The sequence below is a fragment of the Triticum aestivum genome, chromosome 2A (assembly GCF_018294505.1).
Source record: "Triticum aestivum cultivar Chinese Spring chromosome 2A, IWGSC CS RefSeq v2.1, whole genome shotgun sequence".
Taxonomy (NCBI): domain Eukaryota; kingdom Viridiplantae; phylum Streptophyta; class Magnoliopsida; order Poales; family Poaceae; genus Triticum; species Triticum aestivum.
Genome location: NC_057797.1, coordinates 727377729 through 727387867, shown reverse-complemented (window position 1 = coordinate 727387867; position 10139 = coordinate 727377729). Strand labels below are relative to the sequence as shown.

Sequence of the window (10139 nt, the reverse complement as noted above, 5' to 3'; positions counted from 1 at the left end):
TGGACACATATCAGTATGGATTTTATTGAGGGCCTACCTAAATCACAAGGAAATGAAGTAATCTTTGTGGTGGTTGACAGACTATCCAAGTTTGCTCACTTCATCCCTCTCTCTCATCCATACAGTGTTCACACAGTTGCCACTGCATTCATAGATAATGTACTGAAACTATGGCCCTCCAGTCGCCATTGTCTCTGACAGAGATTGCATTTTCACTAGTCAGCTCTGGCAAGAAATCTTCAAAGGTATGGGCACTGAACTGCGATACAATTCTGCATACCACCCGTAGTCCGACGGCCAAACGGAGCGTGTGAACCAATGCATTGAGAACTATCTTCGCTGCCTGACATCTACTCAGCCCAAGAAGTGGGCACATCACATGTCCATGGCCGAGTACTGGTATAACACATCATACCACTCTTCCCTCCAGAAAACACCATTTGAAGCAGCTTATGGATATCCACCTCCCAACATTTGCGAGAACATTTTACCTGACAACATGTCAACAGAAGCTCAGCAGTTTTACTCTGACAGAGATGCACTTCTCCAGCACCTGAAAACCAATTTAACAGCTGCACAGGCCCGCATGAAGAAATATGCAGATCGCAAACGAACTAAGCGAGTACTCGAAGTTGGGGATATGGTATATCTTAAGATGCAACCCTACCGTTTGAATGCCTTTGGCGCACGCTCTCACATCAAACTATAGAGCAAGTACTATGGGCCTTTCCGGGTCATAGCCAAAGTTGGGCGCGTCGCTTACAAGCTCCTCCTACCTGACAACACGAGCATCCACCCAGTATTCCATGTCAGCCAGTTGAAAAAACATGTTGGACACTCGGCCGTTCCCTGTGCCGATCTTCCTCTGGATCGAGCAGATGGGTTGATACTTACTGAACCTGTTCTGGTATTGGAGACTCGCCAGGTGCCACGCAACAATCTGTCGGTGGTTCGATGGCTAGTCCAATGGGAAAACCTACCACCTGATGAAGCATCATGGGAAGACCAATCATTCATGAAGAAGACCTTCCCTGCATTCTTCAAAGCAACCATTGATCGTTGGTTCAACAGATCACCTTCTTGAGGACAAGTTCGTTTTCGCCCGGGGGCATTGTCAGGCCTGCTTCTTCAGTTAACAAGTGTCGTTCTTCTTTAGTTAACGAACGGCCAAGATCTACGCTGTGCTGCTGATCGGACGGCTCACATTGCTCGCCGACTCACTGTACCGTTTCAACCGTTCCCTGTAGCGTTTCGTTTACTGCACTGTTACCGTCACTGCGTGCCAGCTGAGCTATAAAGCTTGCACCCGTCGACTTGTAAGGAATCAATCATTGGGAGAACCATTTCATTACTCAAACATACATCTTATATCAATACAAACCCTAGTTCGTCCCTACTTTCCCCTTTCTCCTTCATGAGATATGTGATCCTTCTGTAGAAATCCGCCTCGATCTCCTCTGGGGTGTGACAGGGAGAGAGAGAAGATGAGATGGAAATAAGACAAGGCAGAGTAGGGACGGCGCGGCTTCCTGCTGCTGGTCCGGCGGCGGCTCCTGTCGGCAGTTCCAGGTTTGATTTCTGGATTCCTCTCCTTCCCGCTGCCCGATAGGGGTTGCCCAGCCGTCACTCTCCCTACCCCGCACACCTCCTCCGCCTAGCTGCACCTCCCTGCGTTCATGGTGACGTCGTCGCCCTCGCCTGCATCTCGATGTTGCTATTGCTGCCTGCTTTTGATCGTTCTGAACATGTACTTTGTGATTTGCCACTGATTAGTTGATGATGAGACAGTAATCTTGCAGGTGAATCAGGCTCTGCATGCTTCGGTCTGGTTGGTGCTAGCGGGAGCTCATGGGAGATCTCCCAGTCTACCGCCCGACGGCTTGGAGACGCAGCTCTCTCATTGGGAGACCTGCGCGGTCAACCCCATTTGCGACCTGTTCCCGGCCTGGATCAATCGGTCCATGCACAACTGAAACAAGTAGGTTGATGGATTTTGAGAAGAATGTTAGCTTGAAGTTGCAACGTACAAAGTTTGCTATTAGATGTTGTCCTGTTGCTTCTCGTGCACACACGTATGGATCCGCTAGGCAGGCTAGATGCCGATCTCCACACGTCTAGAGTCGCTGGACCTCCGTCCTCCCACTTCAAACTTCATGCAAAACCTTCGTCCATCTGCAGAGAAGGCGCCGACTGCGTTGCCGGCTAGATGGCAGCCTCGGCGAGTCGGCGTGACTAGGAGCCTATGACTCCAATGGTTCCATTGACCCCTCTTACTTTTAACCATCCCACGCATGACAGCGAGCAATTCTTTTTTCTTTGTTCAGAGTTACTCAAAAGCATGTATGCATTTCAATCAAAGAGATTTACTGATTTACTCTAATGACTACTCAGGCAGTATGTGATAGCGATGCTTCTCGACTGACCCCAGCATCATGGATGCTAATTACAATTGAAGATCTGCATATGTGTGTGATTGGAATTTTATGTGCATATGTGTGAAGCTACTAGGGAGTTTGCGTCTACTGGACCGTGCATGCAGTATTTAGTACCCACTGCTTTACATGTTGAATATATTTTCACTATAGTTATTGGAACTAATTTTCTTACAACGAAACTACTACTTGCATGTCAGAAATTGTACGGTTTCAGTACTATCAGTGATCTAATACATGCCCGACAGAGTCGACGACAGTGGTGAGGGCACAACCAGCTGCTTCCTCCAGTTCAATAGGCAGTCAAATCAGGATATACATCATCATGAGGTATGTAGTCTGATGTCCACGATAATACTTCTAAAGTACAATGGTGAATTTTGATCGTGCAATACCATCACACGCGTACATGTACCCATCAGAGTGTGGTTAATTATCTTCTTTATTTGGCGGCCCTTTGTGCAAAGTTTTGGTAGGCGTTTTTATCATTTGATTTCATGGTACATGTTCTGCTTATGTACGGATTTAATTTTTGGCATGCATGCTTAATTTTATTTGCAAACCTGCATGTATTTTATTCAACTGGTTGTGTCTTCTTTTACTTGTTCATCAATTGAAGAATCTTTCATGCAGAAGGTGATCTCTTGACGCATCTATCAGCCATGGGCTACAAACTGAATTATCAGCAAGATTATTGTGATAGCCGGCGTTGCCGTGCTCTACAACTATGCAATAATGATCTCAAAAGAACAATAACTATCCCACATAGTTCTGAACTCTTGACATCTTATGTTTTGGTTATAAGTTTCTTTTGAATCTTTGGTGAATAATCCAATTAAGCTTTCCTTATGGGTTGTGCTGTCACAGTATGTTTTCACTATAGGAAATTTATTTCAACGTCTCCATGATGCCATAACTCTATGTAGAGTTGTTCAGCTCCCACATTATCCTGATGCTTATTGCTATTACTATGACACTATACTTTATTTCAGAAAGTGATTGCTCCATCAGGTACACATAAAAAGAAATTGCACAACTGCACCATGGCTATCCAGCATATCAAGCAAGCTCGGGTTCAGATGTCTGATGCAGATGGATTCACAATTTAAGCAGAAGATATTCTTAATAGTGACAAGGAATTATTTGTTCTATCACTATGGATTATGCTCATTCATATGCAGGTTAATCTGAAAATGCCATTCAGTCTCCCATCACTCCTATCGAAGTTTTATACTGTTATTATATTGCACCTTTCATTTGTATTGAAAATCACAAGTAATGGGGTTTGATCTTCAGTTTAGTTTTCCCCTCACTTCTCAGAAATAATGTTGACACTGTTATTATATTAGAGTGAGGATATTACTTCTCAGCACTATGTTACTGTTACTTGCCTAAATCACAAGGGTTGCAGTACCAAATTTCTTTTCAGTAAGAAAGTGTACGTGCATGTGTTATCCAACAAGATTATGTGAAGATTTTGAGGCTGCAGTAAACTTGCTCTCCAGCAAGATCAAGCCTCACGTGGTTGTACAGAGAGGTGAGGTTGCGGTGAATTTGTTCATGACGGGACTTGTTGATTATTGCACATCTAAAGATACGAGAGCATAGATAATGTTGCTGCTTATAAATTTAGATAATTTGTTGCTTATAAATTGACGTGATCTGTTTCTGCAGTACCAAAGATACAAGGTGGATTTAGATGAGAAATGAGTGGATTTCTACTCTTGGGTGTACTACACTCGAGTTTACACGATGTTAAATTCCACCCGACTTAAATCCATTATGTGACACTAATTATGTGCAACCCACTAATTCACAATGATGTATTTGCTCGAGAGGGTGGAGTAACAATATTGTGATATGCATTTCTGTCTGCACAAATAAAATGTATTGACTGTTGATGTTGCTACAAAAAGTTTTTGATTATTGTGGAAGCAGAAACACAGTTGAGAAGGATTTCATTTAGTACGTACTTTGAGTTTTCATAGCTAGAGAGGCTGGTGCCTAATCTACATCAGAACAACGGCAAGTTAATAAACGAGGAGGCTGCCAAGTTGTACTGTGACTACTGTTAGATCTGTTTTTGCACTTTTGAATTTTATTTGAGAGTGAATCTCGAGGGTATAACTTCCCCAAAGTGCTAGCCCCCACCTACAGATGACAAGATTTTCTTCTTCTAATTGTAATGTGGCATGAGCCACAAACACTTCATAGAACTTTAAAGCAAAATATTGATCCCCTGCGTCCATATATACGACAAACATTGTCATAATATATTTTCCAGTAAATGATTGTGAACCAATTTTTTCAATCCGTACCTTTTTGCAATAATATTTTTCTGGGCTATGTAACATAAGTTATGTTATTGGTCCAATTAAGTGTTATTATTAGTACTTGATTTAGCGAAGACCATCAGCCCACAATATGTGTTGACAAGTTAGCACTTGACATCGACGCCGCCGGGCTGAAACCGTCCTTGTTCGACAAGCTGGTGTCCGCGAATACAACCATTAGTCTCGGCTCTTGTGAGGACGGAAAGGAGGATAAGCGGTGGAACCAACACAGTGGGGCGTCGTGTTGACATAGAGGTTATAGATATGTGAGGATCTTGTATCATGTTTAGGAATATGCATTTTTTTTCTTCTGTTGCAACGCACGGGCATTTTTGCTAGTAGTTATTAAACGATGAATTCCACGACACTCAAGAAGGGTCAGTCGGTGCGGTTAAACCTTCTCATGCATAAAGCTGACCTAACCATCAGAATGTCACCAAGCCTGTCCACTGCTGAAAACCATGACCAGCGCCAGCTTCTCTTGAAATAAAGCACAACCAAGGAGGTCCAGAAACCAATCAGGTAGCACAACACTGAAAAACTGAATAGTGCCAGATTGGCAAGTTTACTATCATCTTCATGTTCTTCAGGCTGAGGAATCGACGGTGCATCAAAGCAACTCTTCAGCAGTGGTGGTCCGCAGAGATATGGATTGCCTGCATAGCTGCTCTCATCAAATGTGATGAATTGGCCGTTTCTACCCAATGTAGGGCCGGACAAGTTATTGTACGCCACAGTGAATACCTCCAAAGAATGTAGTTCTACCAACTCTTGTGGTATTTGACCTGTCAAGTTGTTGTGCGACAGATCCAAGCTCTCGAGATTACTTAAATGTGACAAAGAATCTGGTATTGGTCCATGAAAGCAGTTGTTGGAAAAATTCAGTGCCCGTAACCATTTCATGTCACCTATACTTTTAGGAATGTATCCTTCCAACTGGTTTGAAGAGAAGTCAAGTCCAGACATGTAACTGAGGATGTTTCCCTTGTATTTGTCTTGCCTGCTCTTGGTCATGAATTCTTCTTGGTCTGGTCCTATGAAAAATTCAGGCACGGGAGAAGTACCTACTACGCTCCCAATATCATAGCCATTGGTGTGATTCATTACTACTGAAGTATCTGAGTCATTGTATAGGAAGTTATACAAATCACCATCAAACCCCATATTGCTCAGGCATGAAGGTAGCTGTCCAGAGAGCTTATTATGAGACAGATCTAAAAAAAGGGCAGCCCCAGTGCATGTAGCTCCCGCTTGCGCAGGGTCTGGGGAAGGGTCCGACCACTTTGGGTCTATTGTACGCAGCCTTTCCCTACATTTCTGCAAGAGGCTGTTTCCAGGACTTGAACCCGTGACCTCATGGTCACAAGGCAGCAGCTTATTATGAGACAGATCTAGTAGACGCAAATACCTTAAGTGACATATATCATTTGGAATCAGTCCTTCAAACATATTTCCTTCGAGCAACAATATTTTTAGCTTTGGAAAGGACTTGTGCATCAATTCTGGAAGGATTCCACTGAATTGGTTCTGCCGTAGATCCATTGTGTATGTATCAGTTCCCGAGGACAACGGGAAAGGGAACGTTCCATTTAGTCGATTTTCACTCAGGTGAAGATACTGCAAACTGGGTAAACATTGCACTGGACCGGAAAGGTTGTTTTTTGACATATCGAGGAACACAAGATTTTTAAGGTGGCATAATTTCAGCGGAATCGATCCACCCAATGAATTGCCTCTTAGATTCAAGATGGCAATATTTTCGAGTGCATGTATGCAAGTAGGGAGAGAGCCAGTCAACTTGTTACTGCTAACATCAAGCAAAGTAAGCTGCTGACCAAGACATATATTATCGGGGATTTCCCCGGTGATTTGGTTATCGTTGAGTAGTAGATGGTAGGTGGAACCTAATAGTATGCCTTGAGGGAATGAACCATAGAAATTGTTGCCAGACAGGAACAAAGAACGGATATTGGACTTGCTTCCATTAAAGGCAGACACTATGTTATCGGAGAAATTGTTGTTAGACAAGTCCAAAAATGTCAGGCTGTCTATATAGTGAAGCCCCGAAGGAAAGATGCCCTGGAAGGAATTCCTAGACAGGTTTACATAGTACAGATTTGGGAATGTGATGTTGATGCCCGTAGGTAATTTGCTTAGTCTATTATGAGATGCATCAAGCCAGTACAGACTGTTGTGTACTTTGGATGGAAGAAGAAGACTTCCACTAAAGGAGTTGCCTTGCAGATTTAGATGTGACAGGTTCACATTTTTCTCTATCAACCATGAAGGGAAGTGGCCGCTTAGGTTATTATTAGATATATCAACAGCTTCTAATGCATGTTGATGCGATAAGAAACTTAATATAACAGCAGAATTGCCATTAAGGTTACAGTTTGGCAGTACCATAACCTGGAGCTGAGCTGACAGGCTAATTGTTGGAGTCACAGTTTCCACTTGAAAATGGTTACCACTGCTTGAAAGATCCAGATGTGTCAATTGGCTACTGTTTGACAAGGAACCTAGGAAGAGAACTCCTTCAAGATTGTTATTGGATAGGGAAAGTTCCACCAATGAAGTCAAATGGGCAAAGCTAAGAGAGGGAAACTTTATCGTAAATAGATTATTCGACAGATCCAGGATTCTGAGAGAAGTAAGATTCCCTATGCACGATGGAAGCTCTCCAAACAACGTACTTCCACCAAGATATAATTCTTCAAGATTTTGCATGTCGCAAATACCTGAAAGTGAAGTAGTGAACATGCTTTAATTATATTTTTATAATTGTTGAAAGAGAAATAAAATAGTGCTCTTCGTAAATATAAGATGTTCTAACTTTTTTTTGAATCACATGTATATAAACACATTTTAGTGTGTTTGTTCACTCATTTCAGTCTGTATGTAGTACACGTTGAAATATCCAAAACATTTTATATTTTTGTACGGAGAGAGTAGTCATCATACAAGTAGGAGTTGTTAAAAAAGGAGTAGTAAGTGGAGTTCTAACTTCAAGAGGCATTTTTTATTTAGAAATAGAAGGATCTATATGTAGGCCACCGAGGTACTGTATACAATTAATAGTACGAAAAACAATTAGTCACCTGTTGGTAAGGTGCCGTTGAATGCATTACCGCTTAGATCAAGAGTATCCAGCTTCATTGTACTCAAATCTGTACAAGAAAAGCAAGTTAAAGCATTTAAATTGCTGGTCTCCAAGATGCTCTTGACACACACAAAAAGAAGAAAGAAGTCTTCAGGAATAAAGAGTGAAGAACTACGAAGCTCACGTTGGATCGACACAGGGGAGGTCAAGTTATTAAAACTGATGGACAGGCGCCGTAGTGACGAAACTGCAACTAAGGATGGGATGCTGTAGTCACTTAAGTTATTTCCAAATAGATCAAGGCTTCTTAATTTTCGCAATTTTGACCACACATCAAAACCTGCAAAAGGAGCAACAATTCAATTCAGTGAACAATTCAAAATCTGAAGTGTTGAAGCAACAGAAGAGATGGCAAGACAAAACAGTCTGCGGTAGAACTAAAGAAACTAGGATAGCCATGGCAACATAGTTGATTCGCAAAAGAAATTGACAATATAATTTGGATGTGTTGCCAAAAAAAAGACTGGTATTTCAAAAGAGCTTGAGAAAAGCTAGAGACTGGTTATAATAAATAGTTAAAATACTAATGCATCTGAATAGAGAATACCTGCACCAGGTATGCATCCCTTTATATTTAGATACAGGGACAGGGTCTGCAGTTCTTGGAAGGGAAGGAACATAGTAGCGTTGAGGAGCCACGGGGAAGGAACGTTTGCACCAAGATCGAGGCCTGTCACACGGGCGGGGCGGGAGTTGCTGCAGGTCACCCCCTCCCACTGGCAGCAATGTCCGTCACCGTCACCCCAGCCCCAGTCCGACCTGTCCCAGTCGATGTGCGGCAGCGTGGAGAGCTGGCTGTAGATGTCCAGAAGCGCTCTCTTATCGGCCTGCACACACCCCTCACACGGGCGTCAAAAGCTCGCCGGAGATGCTCAGGAGGCAGAGCAGAGCCATTGCCAGCTGCATAGGTGGTGTGGGGCGCAACATGATTGATTGAGGTTCACCTGAGAAGGTTTGGAGACGACGGATGGTACTGGAGTGACGAGCACATAATATATACACATACAGATTCTCAGTCAACAGCTTGCTCACTCCAGTCAACACTTAGTCCAATTGACAGTTACATGCATATATACGTACATGCGTGACAGCAGAGACAAAAACGTTGACACCTAGAGCCTGTTCGGAATTTCACCATCTCCACAAAATTCCAGGAGTTGCTTCGCAATTTTCAACTGCAAGAGCAACTCTAGGCGACATATTTCGTTCGCGGCCGTCCGTTTGGGTCGGCGCGGACACAAAAGACGGCCCGACGCGTCGACCCAAATGGACACGCGTCCGTTTTTCGTCCGCGAGCGACCCATTCCCGGCTCATTTTTGAGCCGGATTTGCGTCGGCGCGGACACGCGACGGATGCGTGCGCGCTCGCCTACTCCTGTCCCCGGGCCCACTGATCTATGGCACATTGGTCTCTCGTCTCACCCCCCGGCCAACACCCGCCTCCTCCGTCGCCGACGCCGCCGCCCATTTTTTCCGACGACTCTTCCAGCTGCCGCCGCCTCCACATCTGCCCAGCACCGCCGCCCCTTCCCCCGTCGCCCTCCGCCGCCGTTTTGCCGCCGGGGAGCAAACTGCTTCACACCGCTGCTTCCCCCACCACACAGCCGCCCGCGACCAAGAAGCCGCCTCGCCGCTCCTGCCACATCTGACCGGCACACTCGTCGGACGCCTCCTTCGTCGACGCCCGCAAGCTGTTCGACAGTTTGCCAAGGTACGAAATGGACTCCGCCGACGAGTTCTTTTTCCACAATTTTCTTTGCGACTCCGACGATTCGTCGTCCGACGACGACGAGGAGATATTAGCTGCCGTGTTGGTCCATCACCACCTCAACAGCCAGCGGCCGTTGTTCCGTGGCTCCATTCCAGGCCACCTTCCGGCGTTGCATCGCAACCGAGAGAGCGGGCATTTCCTTCTCTGGAAGGACTACTTTGATACAACAAACCCGTTGTTCAAACATCACAAATTCCGCCGCTGGTTCCGGAGGGAGTGGTCGGCTATGATGACTACTTCGAGTGCAAAGAGGATGCCGTCGGCAAGATTGGTTTCTCCTCTTATCAGAAATGCACTGCCGCCATCCGAATGCTTGCATACGAAGTGCCCGGTGATCTCATTGACGAGTACGTCAGTATGAGCGAGTCTACATGCCTAGAGTCCCTGTATAAGTTCTGCAAGGCTGTTATTGCTGTGTTTGGCCCTGAGTACCTGAGAGAGCC

At 44.6% G+C, this 10139-nt stretch overlaps 1 pseudogene; it reads right to left on the bottom strand.

Moving 5' to 3' along the window:
• Positions 1–5198: 5198 nt before the first annotated feature.
• LOC123190620 (receptor-like protein 15) lies at positions 5199–9808 on the bottom strand (annotated as a pseudogene).
• Positions 9809–10139: the final 331 nt, after the last annotated feature.